Genomic DNA, 19,236 nt, shown 5'->3' with positions numbered 1-19,236 from the left:
AAGTATAATGGTCACATCATTACAAATAAGTGGGTGCAATATGATATAAACAAATCTTACATTCCAGCAAACTCTCTCAGTTGGTAGCTACATCCCATGTCAAGGCTTTCAGTATCACCTCACAAGAGCTCACTTGTGCAATAAGAAGTGCCAGCATTTATTGCTTTCCATATACAAAAAGCCAATGATAAGCATTTACTATCTTCATTATGATAATTTTCACATTTATTCAAAGACTGAGACTTTAGATTTAGAGAAATACTTAAAGCTATGAATAATTTTCAAGTGAAGTTTGATATACATAGGGCATTTCCTCTCCTTTGCCAAATTCTCCTAAACATGGAATTTACTCCCTATCAGTGATCATGTATTGAACATCATTAAATCAGCCTCTGAGACATGGGATGTGGATGTTGTATGGACTTGGTGTGAAATCCTCAGTGCTGATCAGAAGCAGTAGTAAGTCCAATAGTACAGAGATGTCTTGATACTTTGCTGTTCACTGATATGTGTAACCTGATGAGCCTAAGACAGATGAATCTGAGCATTAAGATTTGTCACACAGGCGAAAATATGTTCCTATGTTCAGTTCCTCCAGCAAGATGACTTCTTCCAGGAATAACCTAGCAAACCTATGACAATAGTAGAATGAGTTTAGGCCTATATTTAACAAGGTGCTGCGATTATATCTTTCTTTTTCTCCCAGAATATCACAATTGTGCCAGGTATGTTAACTGAGAAATCTTATACAGCTATTTTGACAGCATGAAAAAAATCATCCTGAGCTGGTTTAAAATTCGCCCTAAGAATCAACCTTTGTTCTATGTGTTATAACCCAAGTAAAAATTGAAAGCTTGACTAGCTGTATGCATTGTATCGCCTGAGGATGTTGAAGATAAGATCGATAATCATCTCTATTTACAGCAAAATACCTACATAATATTTCTGTGGAAGAACACGAGACTACCGTGCAAGAGAGTTTATGGTAGAAATAAACCATGATTAACAAAACCATGACTTACATTTAATGCAATTACTGTAGCATCCTTTTATCCATGATATTTCGCTTTCATTCGCAATTTCACTCGTCAAATTGTAATATATTATCAATTACTTGCATCTACTTACGAAATTGCTTCCAAATAATTATGTATATCGATATTTCACCAACATACTCTGAAAATACTTTTTCCTAAAAAAAGAGCGAGGAACTTATTTTGGTATCACCCGTTTTCTTTACCAAACGTACTACAGTATGAAACTAGAGAGACAAATACGGATATTATTATCAAGAATTATGAAATTGAAAGTACTCTTAAGAATGTAACTGAAACAGAACATATTTTATGGTATCACTAGAAATAAGGAATAGTGTCATATATCATTTTGACGATTAGAAAGAGCTATTTACGATATTTGCCCAAAGCTTCGTCCTTCACTGAGGGTCATTGTGATCAGCTGAGTGAATGGGGGAAGGACGGAGGCAGGTTGTTATTGTTGCCTGTCAGAGGGGCTGAACGCACGCGGTTCTAGGCGACACCAAGTTTCTGATAATTTCTTGTTGTTCTGGTGGTTGTCACCCCTATGGGCATTGGAGATCTCGAGTACTTGCAGAGTTGTGGCCTGCATGACCTGCACAGGCCGGTTAGATAACAATCAGGACAAGAGGCGTTGAGCAAAGCCTTAGCACAGGTAAGGGTGATAAATACTACGTAACAGTTAACCCATCACCTAACATAGATGGTTACAAAAATTGACATGACATTTTGTTTGGATTCACTCTCATAATTCACTGTATCATAATGATGCCGCTGACATTTGTAGTTGGGATATTGAAGGTTGTAACATTTAGGGAAAAAACGTACACGTTAAATTAAGTGCCAAAAAATATGGATAAAGGTTAAGAATAAGTTTAAGATCGTATATTTATATAATTATGTTAGATGTGTATATTTAGATACTATCATGATTAGTGATCACTTGCGGTAAATAACACCAAGTGACCAGAGCTTGTAGGGAGAGGGAAATGTCGAGGTAAAATAAAACCTTGGTTAGTTTAAGGATTCTATAAGTTGAAATTTAAAGGAAATTAATGAGAAATAATCCCGAACAAAAAGATATATAATTCAGAGCTAGTTAAGTAACTCGAGTGTATGATTATTTATTAACATTGCTGGGTGGGAAGCATTCTTTGTAAGATATGGTTGTCAACAATTTGATGTGAATTCTCCTTATTTAAATAAGTTTATGTCCTCAAACAGCACCTTACAGTTGCATATAGACTGATGTTCAAGAAACAAATTAGTATACCTGTTGCCAAGACCCACATGTGCATGTCTGGAGTGTATAAAATAGGTTTCCTTTCAAAGTTTGATACTTTCATCCACATTTTGGGAAGGTCTTTCTTAAATTCTTCCCTGGTTTGATTTTGGTAATAGGAAGAAATTGTTTGCATTGTATTGCAATATAGAATTACCTGTGTCATAGCATGAGGGTGTTCTGATGTATTTGCTGTGTAAATGAAATAGGTTATCATGTTTGGTTTATTTTAGAAGTTAAACTAACACTGTTAGGAAACTTAGAAATGCAAATATCCCCATGATGAAGTGGCTTATATGGGAACAGTGCACAATCAATAGATGTCATAATCGATTAGCAAGTATTTGCTAATTACTTAAGGAAAAAAAACTTGAAAGAGATGTGTCATTTTTCTCCTTTTAGATACTCTTGTTATACCAATTACTGTTCATATTTTATCCATCTTTTTTTATTTTCGACTTCCTATCCATTTACTTCATGTGGATCAATTTCATCCATCCTCATGTACTTATTTATCTTAAACTTTCCTCCAGTTTTTTGTATCCTTGGTGTTTCTCGTAGTGCTTCTTGATTATTTATTTTGCCCCCTAACATCTTCATTGTTTTGTCCATCTTTATTTGATATGCTTCTAACTATAAACTTTTAAATCTGTCTTTCCTGATCTTCCTCTTCTCTCGCAATTATCTGTACTGCCATAGATGTTCTTCGTTAGTCCTTATCATACTGGTACTTGACATGTGGTCATAACATCAAGGTTTTTATTGCTATTTACGGTCACAATTTGTTGGTTATGGGGAGAGCATTGAAAACACCCACATTGCTCCATTTCTCAACCTTGTAAAACATGCCATGTCTTTACCCCTACACACACTCACACACATACTCACACCAGCCAAATCAGATACCCATTGACCAACCAGCCCCTTGGGGACAATTAACGCCTGGGTTGGGTGTGGGCTGACTGCTGTGCTTAGGATTTGAACCCATGAGGGTCCTTGTTCATTCATGGTTAGTCATGCTAGCCACAACACCTCAGTGACCTGTAAATACAGCATCATCAAACACAGTAGACCAAACCCTTTAGAAGAAAACTTGGTTACAGGTAGAGCTGAAGGGATAAAAGGCATCCAATGTTAGGTTTTAGTGAGCTTAACTGGATTTTAGTGGGTGCATTTATGATTTTTTTAATTACATAGTATTCTTACAACTTCAGTCATTACTTTCTATTTTTGTGATTCTAGGCATACTGTATGAATATATGTACTCTGTCGTTGATAAATGTAATTATATGTTTGCCATGGATTGGGTTGGATGGAGAATATTCTTGCTGTAGGGTCATTACATAAATATGGTAATAGTAACTTTGTGTTGAAGAACTTCATATATTGAGGACCTGTAGAAAACATTTACCCTCTTTTAATGCCTACTTTGGCTTTATATGTTTAAGGAAAGCCATTCTGCATAGATAAAGCTGGATAGGATTAATTTCATATAAAGCAGTTAAGGAGGCTTGTCGATCAGTTCATCTCACTATATATATATATATATATATATATATATATATATATATATATATATATATATATATATATTATACTTGTTCACCGTGTCCCGTGTTGGGAAGGTAGATCCAGGAACAGATGAAAAAAGACCACATTTGCTTACATTCAATCTCTACCTGTCATGTGTAATGCACTGAACTACAGAGGATGGATGTGTTGGAAATGGAACATTTCAGAACAGTGTATAATGTGAATAAGGTTGATTTGATATGATATGATAAGGTAGTAAGGAGAGTATGTATGAAAGCTAAGGAGATATGGAGAGGATGGGTATACATATTGGAAGTGGAGGGAATAGGAAAATAGGGAAAAATTAGGGAGGGGTAGAAGGATGGGGTGGATAAGGCCACACGTGTTTAGGGCCTGAACATTTAGGAGGGTATGAGGTGAGGATGGGATAGAGTGAATTGAGGCAGTGAAGTATTGAGGGGGGCAACGTGCTGTCAGTGGTCAGAACCAGGGCATATGAACCACAAGAGAGGTCTGTGAAGACTGGTTGTGGAGATGGGGCACTGGTTTTAGTGCATTACACATAGATGTGAACAAATGACACCATTCTTCATGTTTCTGGTACTACCTCACTGTTTTGAGAAACTGCAAACATGTATGGAAAAAAGATACTTTTATTTATTTGATTATTTATGATTTTATCAGAGCATATGTCAGGCACCCATTTATTGACAGCCCTAAAGGATTGGTGGCTTGGTTGGCCATGAGTTAGCTGCCTAGTCCAGGACTCTGTTTTAGATTCAGTTTAATGTGAACTTCTATACTGCAGAGTTTCCTAAAACCTGAGAAAAAAAATTTCATTGAAGAATTGATTTTAGAAATCCCTATTAATTAATACAAAGAGAAATGAAATGTACATGTGCTGGTAGTAGCAAAAAAAAAGTTCATGTTATGAACTGTATGTGTTTACTTGATTGGTTTAAAAAGTAAGTAGAAATTATTAATATTAATAAGATATTGCAGGTGGTCAAAACATGGGATTCCTAATCAGCTTACAGTAGTTGATGAACAGTTGTTGGCTAATCGGTTTACTGTAGATTGCACCATTTTATTGTATTTATTTTGAAAATTTAAAGTTTAGCATGTTTTTCTTGCATTTGGTTTGTATTAGTATACAGAGATTTTTAATGTTTGAAAGATATTTGAACAGTGGCCAGTAAAGTAAAGCAAAGGTGTTTGGGCGAAATATGCAACAATGGGGTTTTCTGTCACTACTCCTTTGGTCATAATGCGCCAGATTAGATGGACCAGGGTATATTATTGCCTGTAAGATTCACTTTGATTGATGCTGTATATGCAATATAAACTTTTATTTTTATATCTAGTATAACCTCACTTTTGTTAGTGAAAACTTTGTTCATGTTTGTCATGATATCTGTTGAGAAGTTGCAGACAAGAATGTCTATTTTGCAGTTGTACCATATTTCATCCTGTATTGATTGAGTATAAGAAACCAGTCTTATGCACTGTATTGGTATTGAATCCGACTGCATCATGTATATTGATTATATGTGTTTGCACCGTCACTTTGTGAGAAAACACTGTATAGCATAGCACTGGGTCTTGAACACTTGTTTCCCTCTGTTCGCCCTTTTCATAGGAATTAATTCTTAGTCAGAAGTGGGAGAGACTAGTGCCCTTCCATTCCCCAACAAACACATTAAATACATTCATTTTAAACATACGACTCAAGCGCTAAGCAAATGCCTTCCCAACGCAGTCTGAAACTCCATTCCATCAGACATTCACCCATCATAAGGTCCCCATATATGTCAGCTAAACTTTCTGTATATTCGAGACACCATCTGTCTTTCCAAAATACATACATATCTCAAGACCCCTCATATTCAAGGTGCAACTTCTATCCCGAAGATACGAAACACCTACATCACAGTTGTTTAGCTGTCAACCCCCCCCCCCCCCACACACACACACACACACTCACAAACACACAAAGGAAACTTGCAACGTCACCACACTTCCTGGCCTGTGTACCCACACGGTGAACGGGGGCCCTGTTGAAAGGGATCCCTCAAGACAGGAAGATTAGTTATGTATTTTTTTTTTCAAACATTCGCTATTTCCCGCGCTAGCGAGGTAGCGTTAAGAACAGAGGACTGAGCCTTAGTGGGAATATCCTTACTTGGCCCCCTTCTTTGTTCCTTCTTTTGGAAAAACAAAAAAATGGGAGGGGGGGGGGATTTCCAGCTATATATACATATTCAGACCTCGAGCACTCAATATTTTTCACTTCATCCTTCCATCTCCAGTTTGGTCTCCCTCTTCTCCTCTGCACCTCTGACAACTCTGTCTTCCTCTCCTCACTCATAGGAATATATATATATATATATATATATATATATATATATATATATATATATATATATATATGGGGATGTGGAAAATACTTTCAAAGTATTCTTGCTTCTTGCAGACTACTAAAAGAAGGTGTGGGGAGGGGGGGACAAAAGAAGGAACAAAGTAAGTAGCCTACTGAAGATTTATCCCAAGACAATCGTCTCTTCTGTTCTTGGCGCTTTGCTCAACGGGAAACAACGAACAGGTATATTAATGTTGAATAAACGAGATTTTTAGGATTGTTTTATATATATATATATATATATATATATATATATATATATATATATATATATATATATATATATATATATATATATATATATCTGTAGCAGAAGGTTCTTTGTGAGGTTATTTTAACGCTGGCGTGTAGATAGTTTTTAGTAAGTTTAGGGGTTATTAATAAATGCTGTGGGATAATTCATGTTGAAGTTTATTAATAGATATTGCTTACTTCATCATTCATGGAGGAATGGCTCGGAGAAACAGATAACTCAAATTGTTGGGTTGAATAGTCCGAGAAAGGGGAACCCATAACTTTCTGTTACGATAACTTTAATGCTGAACTGATGCATAGTTGGTCATTTTGCGTTGAAGTGATGCATAGCGTGCCTAAGAAGACGTCGTGTTTGTCACCAACATCCCAGAGGCTCGTTCCATCTTGTATACTGTGTCTGTAGGTCAGGTTAGTTCGTGTGTGTATGTGTGTTATACCTGTTTATACTTGTTTCCGTTAGCAATTCGATGGGTCCTACACCTTTTTGTGTCAAAGTTTAGAACGAAATCGAACCCCATAAAGATTTAATTGTATTAGCATGTCACATGTGAATTCATGTTGTCATACATCATTGGTACATCATGGAGAGTTATTTAGAGTACTTTATCGTATCTTATGCAGACCTTTCAGCATATTGCAGAGGAACTTCATTCTCGTTTAACAATTGCTATGGTAGTACTGCGGCAGAGTGCTCGTGATGTAGTTTTCAGAATTCAGAGTCCAGAAACTTGAAAAGGGAGGGAACTTAGTCTGGAATTTTGTATATGTACAGGAAGCATATGATTTTGTGTACTGAGTATATGTGTCAAAGAGCCTGAGTTGAAACTTGAACACAGAGGAACGGGCATAATAGAAGAAGGGGTGGGGGGGGGGGGCAAGACTGTTTTGTGATTAATCAAGGATAATGAAGGGAACATGTCAAGACATGGAGGGAAGCATGTCGGTTCGGGTGAGGTCAGGTTACATAGACAGGGTCATAGAGGCTTGTAGTATAAGGATACGCTTTGAAACAAGGCGATGCTAGTGGAAGACCAAGGCAGGAACATGGAGGGTGGGGAGGACTTAGGTGGGAGCATGGAAGGTAGGGTGGAAGAGAGGTGGACAGGAACGTGGAGAGTGAAGAAATGTATGTAAATCTGTTGATGCTAAAGAGGAACGATAATTTTTGTTCACGTGAAAGTTTGCTTGTTCATTACGTGATATTCATAGTTGCTATGGCTCCTAAAGTATTATGGTCGTGTAAACCTGGTTTTCGAAAATATCATTTGTGTTGATAATCATTTGAGATATAAAATCTTGTCTTTAAGCGGGCTGATACAATTTCTTACCAGCATATCCGGTGTAGTAGTTAGATAGAGGGTGATGTTGGCTAGATGCCAGAGGTTAGTGAAATTGTGTGTTGGGTGAGGACCAGGGATCCCTTGGCAGACGGCACAGCCACCCTGCCAAGTGTTACATCAGAGGCTGGCTCGCCACATGTTTTCTTTTCTGTTCATATCTTCCCGTTGTCCTCATCAACCACTCTGATACCAACTTACCCATCCTCTAAGAGCCCTGCTTGTACATATACCTACACTAACATCGTCACACGTTTGTAAAAGAGAATCGGACTTGTCTGACTTGTATAAACATACGAGACAGTCCTTGAGAATGACGTAGATAATCTATAGTAGATATGTATTTTGCCAAACCATACCCTTATACTTGGTTTTGCCTGTTTTCTCATCTCAGAATATTGCATCTTGCGTACCCACCATCTCTGTCATTCAAGACAAATTAGAACTCAGCGGAATTGAGGGAAAAGAACGTTTGAATAGTCATGAGAGGTTAAAAGATCTCGAACTCCACTGTCAAGGGGGAAAAGTAGATGCATGGAGTACAAGAACTTCACTGAGGAAGGGACAGATTAAGTCCGTAATAATACTTGGAACAGCAGGAAGATAGAGACAAATAAATGAGAAAATGCTGAAAAAGGTATTTGACATACTACAAGTGGAAACATAAGTCGATATGGGATAACACAAATATTCAATGGAAACATGGATGAATGGATACCAGTAAAAGTTATATGAAACTAGGATCGATTGTGCGAAAAAAAAAATTAATGAAGCAAGATGAACGCTGAACGTTACCCCCTGCGTAGGAGCAGAATCATGTAGGTACTCTGGGCCAGATAACTTTTTTTTTTTTTTTCCAAAGTGAGTTTCGACGAAGTATGGAGCGGTGTTGCTCAACTCACTTGTGGTGGTGGACGATTAGGTGAGCCAAGCTATAGCATAGCTCGAAGCTGGAGGTCAGTTTTTGTCCGAACGGGTGGATACGTAGTACGGTCTTGATAATTCGTGGAGGCTGGGCGACGGTTTCAATACGCCATATAAACTAGTGCACGTTTGGTCTGGTTAAGAAGTATTGATATGATTATTAGGGGAAACCAGTCCCGTGTGTGCACAAACTTTGTTGATTTTCTCTTTGGCAAGGAGATCGATGAGTGACTAGACTTGAATGGGCTTTGTTGCGCGGGAAGATCCATGGAACGAGTGTTAGTGTTGTCTGTAAGATGTAACTAGTTACAACAAGGTTACAACTAGTTATGACACACACAACACACACACACACACACACACACACACACACATTAAAGGAAGTCATGATAATTTTGATATACTTTTTTTTTTAAAAACATCAGGTTCCAAAAGCAATTATAATTTACATATCAGGAAGGTTACCAAATGCTGTATCGCTGATAGGGTGATGATGCAATTCTCACGTTAGACTTGCTGGGTAGAGATGAAATAAACATGGAATGCTTCAAGAAGAGTATGCGTGAGTGTGACAGCATATGGAGAGTGGTGTGTGAGTGTGACATCAGCATATGGAGAGAGTGAACTGTACACTGACAGAACCCCTTATCTAGAGCGCGACGGTTACGCCCTTGAAGCACGATAGCGTAAGCTTTGGGTATGGTGGTACCGACGAAGTCAAGGGCTTTATTGGCGTGCTCTGGCTTAAGAGGCGGGGTCCACACGAGTGAATAACTCCTTCATATGTTCAGACAGGTAGTGATACACACACACACACACACACACACACACACACACACACACACATACGCATGTGAATCTTCTTCACGATGAAACTGATTTTGCGAGATTCAGATGTTTTTGTGAAGGGCGAAGAAAGCACCTGTAGTGAGTACGAAAACAGGCAGATAAGACAGATTGAAGTACAGGTACCAAAAAGTAAAAGAAGTATAAATACATGTGATAGATATCCATGCACGTGGCCTTAGTTGCCAATGTAATCCAGAAGGCTGTTTATTGACCTTGAGGCTTGAACATAGTTGCAGCCTCGTCAGTTTTAGATTTGTATCCACAGGACGCAGTGGAGATGGGAGACGAAACTGGCATCACAAGAGGATTATAAAAGGATGCAGGCACATATAAAGACGTAATGGCCTATAACGAGGTTACACAAGGTGTACGAATAGCACTAGTATCACACAGCTTTTAATCAGTGTTAGACGAGTTGCAAGGTTCGGAGACAGATAACATCAACGTGTCTGTGTATTTCCTGGAGTAAGGTCATTGCTGACATACATATTAATGTCTGTGCAACGTATGTAGCGTGTTCAATAAAACACTTGCTAGATATATTAACTTACGTTATAATGTGTCGTTACCTCCCGAATTTAGCAAGTGTTTGGATGATATAAAGTGTAACAGTAGGCAAATAATAATAATAATAATATTAATAATGATAATAATGATAATGTATTATTTCTACAATTATTGTACAAGGACTTTGTTAGCAACCCTTCCTGGTCGTTCTCATATTCTGTGAAGAGGAAATGTATACATAGAGCTTTTTAGTTCTTTAATGGACTCTTACGAGGATATTATTTAGTATGAAAGGTAACTTAAGCAGTAGTTTTCTAGAAGTTTTTTGACAAAGGTGTATAGCTAAATGAATAGGAGACTGATGAATAGGAGACTGACATTGCAACATTTAAAAAGTTATACAAATTTAAAACTTTTTCATACTCCTAATGATTACAAGCAAATTGGCAGTTATATTTCCACACACGAAAGCAAATATGCACATTCAGATACATGGTGACTCATAAAAACTTCCCTCTCTCTATGCACAAAGAAAAAGAAATCGTTCCTAATCCTGGGAATGCAACATTGTACATCATTGGTACCACTGCAGCCTCCAAGCCGACTGGTCTGGCAACACTGATACCTTGTGAGTGATGGATCTGTGACGTCACCTCCCTGTGGCCCCTCTGTATTAGCCCTCTAACGACACTTAGGTCAAATATTGCCATCGCCATTGGGTCAGACAGGGCATAAATCATAGTGTTTGGGCAGTACAGGATGAAGGTGGTGCTTAGTGACATGAAAGATGTTTATAACCTTGAATGGATGTCGGAGTAGGTGGGGAGTGGGATAAGCTGCTTATTGTGTACGATTCCACAGATTAATCTCAGCAAAAGGAAGTTACTCATGGTGTTCGTACTGTAGTTGGTAAGTGTGGTGTAAGGAGAGAACGTTTCTCGTGACGACACAAAGTTCTCAACGTCCTTAGCTTGGATACCCGCTCCCAGCTGGTCGATCGGGCTTCCCGCGCACCGCCGGTCCAAACCAGAATTATCCACTTCTTTATTAATACTGTGTTATTGACAGCCGCCGTCTACAGTTATTTCATTAGACTTTTTTGTTAAAAGATCTGTTATAACTGTGTCTATGTTTTGTATCACATCATGGAAATCCGTATCGTTCGTTAGTATTATTGTAAAATGGGATTTAGCAACAGTGGGGGTTACGTAAGGCGAGAGAGCGACCGTTCAACTTTATACAGTAATGGTCGGAGCTTCCCCATCGCCATGCTCCACGATCAATGACTTTCTTAGAACTGGAGCATATCACGGGACCCCACAACATCAGCTGGGGCTAATCACATTTAAGTTGTCGTAGTTGTGTACGATTTTTGTGGGATACCTCAATTGTTGGATAGTACTGGCGTGTTTATGGTCAGGAATGCACTGGATGGATAGGAAGCGTTCCGTGATGATCGGATGCACACGTGCGTTGGATTATATAACCCACGATATTGATTAGTTAAGCTTTTGGGCACGACGGTACGATCCTTGTGTATAACGACATGGCAGGAACAAAGGATAATTACCCTCGAACTGTTGGGGTCGTCGTACCCTTGTGCTTAAGAAATTTACAGTGAATTAAGGGACTAATGCAATATCTGGACTTCAGACGCATCAGGTTGCACTTACACGATTCAAATGAACATCAAGTGAGACAGGTTGGAACAGGCATTGTTCGTGTGGGATTAAGTTGGTTAAATTGGTACAATTATGCGCAGGAACATGTGTCAGCATAAGATGTGAGTAGGGAGCTGCATAGCCACACTATTGGATGCTCGCAACCTGCATATTGGTAGAGGGTACATTGTGGACATCACCTCTTGAGCACGCCGATACGACCCATATTTATGATAGTGCAACGCCAACCACGTCGAACAACAAAGATTGATTATTAAGCAAACTTAGAGAACTACATTCCCGTAGTTAATGTACTTGAGGTATCAAGATTTTATTCAGATGTTGAAACTTGGTGATGAAATCTCGAGATATTAACTTGACGGATTTAATGAACTAGTACACACACACACACACACACACACACACACACACATATATATATATATATATATATATATATATATATATATATATATATATTATATATATATATATATATATATATATATATATATATATATATATATATACATATGTTATACTTGTGTATGTAGGTGGGTTAGGCCATTGCTCGTCTGTTTCCTTGCGCTACCTCGCTTACACGGGAGACGGCGATTAAGTATAATGAATAAATAAATGAATAAGTAAATTTTAGGGAGAATAAAAAGATGTTCTGGAAGGAGGTAAATAGGGTGCGTAAGACAAGGGAGCAAATGGGAACTTCAGTGAAGGGCGTAAATGGGGAGGTGATAACAAGTAGCGGTGATGTGAGAAGGAGATGGAATGAGTATTTTGAAGGTTTGTTGAATGTGTCTGATGACAGAGTGGCAGATATAGGGTGTTTTGGTCGAGGTGGTGTGCAAAGTGAGAGGGTTAGGGAAAATGATTTGGTAAACAGAGAAGAGGTAGTAAAAGCTTTGCGGAAGATGAAAGCCGGCAAGGCAGCAGGTTTGGATGGTATTGCAGTGGAATTTATTAAGAAAGGGGGTGACTGTATTGTTGACTGGTTGGTAAGGTTATTTAATGTATGTATGACTCATGGTGAGGTGCCTGAGGATTGGCGGAATGCGTGCATAGTGCCATTGTACAAAGGCAAAGGGGATAAGAGTGAGTGCTCAAATTACAGAGGTATAAGTTTGTTGAGTATTCCTGGTAAATTATATGGGAGGGTATTGATTGAGAGGGTGAAGGCATGTACAGAGCATCAGATTGGGGAAGAGCAGTGCGGTTTCAGAAGTGGTAGAGGATGTGTGGATCAGGTGTTTGCTTTGAAGAATGTATGTGAGAAATACTTAGAAAAGCAAATGGATTTGTATGTAGCATTTATGGATCTGGAGAAGGCATATGATAGAGTTGATAGAGATGCTCTGTGGAAGGTATTAAGAATATATGGTGTGGGAGGCAAGTTGTTAGAAGCAGTGAAAAGTTTTTATCGAGGATGTAAGGCATGTGTACGTGTAGGAAGAGAGGAAAGTGATTGGTTCTCAGTGAATGTAGGTTTGCGGCAGGGGTGTGTGATGTCTCCATGGTTGTTTAATTTGTTTATGGATGGGGTTGTAAGGGAGGTAAATGCAAGAGTCCTGGAAAGAGGGGCAAGTATGAAGTCTGTTGGGGATGAGAGAGCTTGGGAAGTGAGTCAGTTGTTGTTCGCTGATGATACAGCGCTGGTGGCTGATTCATGTGAGAAACTGCAGAAGCTGGTGACTGAGTTTGGTAAAGTGTGTGGAAGAAGAAAGTTGAGAGTAAATGTGAATAAGAGCAAGGTTATTAGGTACAGTAGGGTTGAGGGTCAAGTCAATTGGGAGGTGAGTTTGAATGGAGAAAAACTGGAGGAAGTGAAGTGTTTTAGATATTTGGGAGTGGATCTGTCAGCGGATGGAACCATGGAAGCGGAAGTGGATCATAGGGTGGGGGAGGGGGCGAAAATTTTGGGAGCCTTGAAAAATGTGTGGAAGTCGAGAACATTATCTCGGAAAGCAAAAATGGGTATGTTTGAGGGAATAGTGGTTCCAACAATGTTGTATGGTTGCGAGGCGTGGGCTATGGATAGAGATGTGCGCAGGAGGATGGATGTGCTGGAAATGAGATGTTTGAGGACAATGTGTGGTGTGAGGTGGTTTGATCGAGTAAGTAACGTAAGGGTGAGAGAGATGTGTGGAAATAAAAAGAGCGTGGTTGAGAGAGCAGAAGAGGGTGTTTTGAAATGGTTTGGGCACATGGAGAGAATGAGTGAGGAGAGATTGACCAAGAGGATATATGTGTCGGAGGTGGAGGGAACGAGGAGAAGAGGGAGACCAAATTGGAGGTGGAAAGATGGAGTGAAAAAGATTTTGTGTGATCGGGGCCTGAACATGCAGGAGGGTGAAAGGAGGGCAAGAAATAGAGTGAATTGGAGTCATGTGGTATACAGGGGTTGACGTGCTGTCAGTGGATTGAAGCAAGGCATGTGAAGCGTCTGGGGTAAACCATGGAAAGCTGTGTAGGTATGTATATTTGCGTGTGTGGACGTGTGTATGTACATGTGTATGGGGGGGGGGGGGGGTTGGGCCATTTCTTTCGTCTGTTTCCTTGCGCTACCTCGCAAACGCGGGAGACAGCGACAAAGTATAAAAAAAAAAAAAAAAAAAAAAAAAAAAAAAAAAAATGAATGAATATATATATATATATATATATATATATATATATATATATATATATATATATATATATATATATATATTGTTTCTAAATTACCTAAATGCTTCAAGACACGAATGTTCTCAAATGAAAAATTAGTTTTTTTAAAATGAAAATTGCTCAGTATCATCTCACTTGCAGTGTTTATAAAGATGTTATCTTAAGAGTGGGAAGCTACTGGTGTCTGCATGACGTCATATCGTCAGACCGATGAGATACAGTTCCTTGTCACCACCATCTTTTTGTTTGATATATATGAATGGTTATGTGTATCTTTTAGATGTTTCATTACAAATTAGAAAACTGTAGTGCAGCGCGTATTCTGTAAGCCATTACTACAAAGTTCTTCTGCTCTTGAAATTAGAATACTCTCCAGCTTTGAGTGTGTTAATTCAATAAACAAAGGTCGAAGTTGCATCGTTTATTCACATGAAGCTGTTTAATTTTGTCAGTAAACGAGAAAAATAATACATGGCAACTGAGGTGCAGCGAATATTGCCAGAAGGTTGTTGAAGTGTTTATTTTTAACACGACAAAAGTCGATATTTCTAATGATACAAGATTTTTCATTTGTTTCATTACTTACTTTTCTCAGTATTGAGTCAACTCTCGTTTGAAAAGACCACAGACGATAACATGAAGCTACGACTATAATAAACAAAATTATTTGATAGACACGTGCCTTCGAACTATCCTAAACAAAATTGTTAGCCACGTGCCCTCGAACTATCCTAGCACTAGGACCACTTTCCCCCTTCCAGTCTCCATACAGGCACACCCCATTCTTATTGTCCAGGTAGCTGCCCCCTTTGTCGTGTTCTGACCATTGACCCCATTGTCACTATCTAAACTTCCATTTTCAGTATCCAGTATCTGATCTCCAATGTTACTATCCAAGCTCTGATTCCCCCTTAACATTCAACCATTTGTGACTGACGGTACAGGAAATAGTGCTGGGACTTGCCTAGTGCTAGAGGTGTCTCTGATCCCAGAGATGGGACCCAAGGGGTCTTAGTGATAGAGGTGTGTGGTTCTGGAGGCCTCTAAAGGTTGGTGTAATTGATGACTGTGGCTGCTTGGTGCCAAGACAAGCTGGGGCCTGTCTGATGCCAAAAGTGCCGGGCCAAGCTAGGTGCCAGGACTGGTGGGGCCTGTCTTGTGCTAGAGGGTGCTGGGTCAGCTTGGTGCCAAGGGTGGATGTGAGAGAATGGTGCTTCAAGTATCGGCACTTGACCCCAGCGGTCGTGCTGGAGGCAGCTTATGGTCGTGTTGAGGAGGCTTGTGGCCTCCAGCCGTACGCCCACACAGCTTTATCTCCTCTCCACATCACAGGACGCGCCACTTCCCTCCGTCTCATACTTCTTAGGTTTCACTTTTGTTTTTATGACATCATACCTTTAAGATTATTTTTTAAAGTACTGAATGTTTATAATCTTTGTTTCGCATATACTTAAGTTACTTCTAGTTCCGTAGGAGGCAACGCTCTGGTTTCTTTTGTTTGTATTGATCGATTACTAATATAACTATCTTCGCACAGTCCCTGTCGTATTGTTCTTGAATACGGCCCAAAGTGTCACCTCTGGAGCAGACAAATGTCCGTTGTGCAGGCCTGATAGGTTTGTCATGTCACCATGAAAATATTCGATCACGAACACTACAATGTGAGTCACTGTAGAGACGGCTAGCGTTTGGTGTCTTGAAGACAAGCAAGTTTTTTTTTTTCCCTCCCGAAGGGAAGGTATTCCCGGGACACCACTTTTACCCTGCTGGTTATGGTACAATGTGAGGTTCGTGTGATTCATTACCGGACTTTCAGGAAAAAGTTTTGAGGTTCAGAGGGGGAAACGAAAGGGATAGGTTTCGTATGTACCCACGTGGGTACAGTATATTGTTACAGCTGTAGGAGACCGTTTTATTGATTTATTCCATCAGCCGCCTAGGATTTTGTACCTACTCACGTGGGTACAGTATGCTGTTACAGCCGCAGAAAACCGTTTTACTGACTCATTCCATCAGTCACCTAGGATGAGTTTGAGTTCCCTTGTTGAGACTCTTCGCTGAGGCTAGGCTGGTGTACAGTGTCTTATTACGATTGCTGTGTTGCGGGGGTTATAGTTTTACGCTTGCGTTTCCCCGTCTTTTGAGGTCGTTTTATGTTATAAACTCGTGCTGCCCAGTTCTTAAACCTTGTTTAAATGTCACACACAAACATGCCAGCGCCATCCAAGTCCCATATATCGACTAGCACCGAGGTTGGGTGGGGTCCTGCTGCCGAAACAAACATTCGAACCCATGAAGGCCCGTCATGTTGACTCAGCAACTGTATGTAATTCTGTGTAAATATGCGCAGATAAACTAAGAGACATATACTACAAGGTAAACGCCAACATAAATCATAAATATATACCAGATATAGCAGAAGAAACCTTAAGGAGTTTTATTGTTATTTTAGAAGCAAAAGAGTCATCACCTAATTGGTTCATTGATTACGGAAAACGGTGACTTGGTGTAAATCACCGTTGTATTTCGATCGAAGATACACTATAAGGAATAAACAAATTAATAAAACGGCAGGCCCCAAGACAATGAGGCACAAACAAAATAGTTAAGCCCTTCATAGCCTTTGATTTTTTCCGGGTAGTGACATCCTGTAGCAAGTAAGTTAACTTGCTACAGGATGTCACTACCCGGAAATTATCGTCCACTTAACCTTTGTCGTTAGAGAACTTTTGGAAACCATCAGTCGAGACTACTGTAAACCATTTAGAGGACCTCCACTGAATAAATGATTCTGGTCACGGTTCTGGACAAAATCACTCCAATGTTATATATACCACCGACTCCGTGCCCCCGGCCAATGTATATAATTCATTTATAGCCGCTTAAGAAAACTATTGTGTCACACCAAGAAGTTTAGTAAGGGATTTCTCTGAAAAAAAATCAGCGAAATTTAAGATCGTGTGGAAATTGGATTGAATATATATATATATATATATATATATATATATATATATATATATATATATATATATATATATATATATTTATTTATTTTATTTATTATACTTTGTCGCTGTCTCCCGCGTTTGCGAGGTAGCGCAAGGAAACAGACGAAAGAAATGCCCCCCCCCATACACATGTATATACATACGTCCACACACGCAAATATACATACCTACACAGCTTTCCATGGTTTACCCCAGACGCTTCACATGCCTTGATTCAATCCACTGACAGCACGTTAACCCCGGTATACCACATCGCTCCAATTCACTCTATTCCCTGCCCTCCTTTCACCCTCCTGCATGTTCAGGCCCCGATCACACAAAATCTTTTTCACTCCATCTTTCCACCTCCAATTTGGTCTCCCTCTTCTCCTCGTTCCCTCCACCTCCGACACATATATCCTCTTGGTCAATCTTTCCTCACTCATTCTCTCCATGTGCCCAAACCACTTCAAAACACCCTCTTCTGCTCTCTCAACCACGCTCTTTTTATTTCCACACATCTCTCTTACTCTTACGTTACTCACTCGATCAAACCACCTCACACCACACATTGTCCTCAAACATCTCATTTCCAGCACATCCATCCTCCTGCGCACAACTCTATCCATAGCCCACGCCTCGCAACCATACAACATTGTTGGAACCACTGTTCCTTCAAACATACCCATTTTTGCTTTCCGAGATAATGTTCTCGACTTCCACACATTCTTCAAGGCCCCTAGAATTTTCGCCCCCTCCCCCACCCTATGATCCACTTCCGCTTCCATGGTTCCATCCGCTGCCAGATCCGCTGCCAGATATCTAAAACACTTCACTTCCTCCAGTTTTTCTCCATTCAAACTCACCTCCCAATTGACTTGACCCTCAACCCTACTGTACCTAATAACCTTGCTCTTATTCACATTTACTCTTAACTTTCTTCTTCCACACACTTTACCAAACTCAGTCACCAGCTTCTGCAGTTTCTCACATGAATCAGCCACCAGCGCTGTATATATATATATATATATATATATATATATATATATATATATATATATATATATATATATATATATATATATATATATATATATATATATATATATATATATATATATATATATATATATATATATATATATATATATATATCCATGTGTGTGTGTGTGTGTGTGTGTGTGTGTGTGTGTCAGAACAAATAATTTTGATCATGAAGTTTTAAGTATGACTGCCGCGTCATGCAGGGTTGCCATGCCTTGTCGCCAAGTGGATCTGTGTGAACGCCGTCCTTCTCAACAAACTATTTCTTTGCAAACTTCTGGGAGACATTCTCCTCCTCATCTGCGGAGTCAGGTTCTTAGGTTCTCGAGCATGACATTTCGACCCTTGGGTACGGTGGCCAGGCTTCTAACTTGCCCCTTAAGAGTCATGGAGACCAAGCCATTATATGCAAGGGTCGCATCTTTGCCCTCGAGGGTCATACTGCCGTGGTCAAGGATCTTACCGTTGAACTCAAGTGGTTAAGATCGTCAGTCGTTTAAGATCGTGTTTGATCCAGTTTTTCGTCTTTTAAACCGTATGAGTAAAGTGTTGTGTGTTGATGGGACAGAACCCCTAGGTTATTCATACGATTCAGCATGTTAGCCTCATAACGTATCCTCAGATTAGCGAAAACATCGTCTCAAAAACACTCCCTCACAGTATTAGGGGATGATGATACGTGCCGCTGGAACAGCGCGTTCTTCTGGGCTTGAGCTCAAGGTGGA

General features: G+C 39.4%; 1 protein-coding gene across 2 annotated transcripts in view; it reads left to right on the top strand.

The window, feature by feature from the left end:
- Positions 1 to 1,474: 1,474 nt before the first annotated feature.
- Ucp4A (Uncoupling protein 4A) overlaps positions 1,475 to 19,236 on the top strand; it is a 90,430-nt gene continuing 72,668 nt past the window's right edge. Inside the window, exon 1 of one of the 2 annotated variants that reach the window (XM_071677470.1) lies at positions 1,475 to 1,692. The gene's annotated coding sequence lies outside the window, so the exon portion shown is untranslated. The remainder of the gene's footprint in view (positions 1,693 to 19,236) is intronic. The other variant, XM_071677473.1, reaches the window with a different exon arrangement.

Source organism: Panulirus ornatus, chromosome 25 (assembly GCF_036320965.1).
Source record: "Panulirus ornatus isolate Po-2019 chromosome 25, ASM3632096v1, whole genome shotgun sequence".
Classification (NCBI taxonomy): domain Eukaryota; kingdom Metazoa; phylum Arthropoda; class Malacostraca; order Decapoda; family Palinuridae; genus Panulirus; species Panulirus ornatus.
The sequence above is the reverse complement of the archived record's forward strand: the minus strand, read 5'-3'. Positions and strand labels throughout refer to the sequence as shown.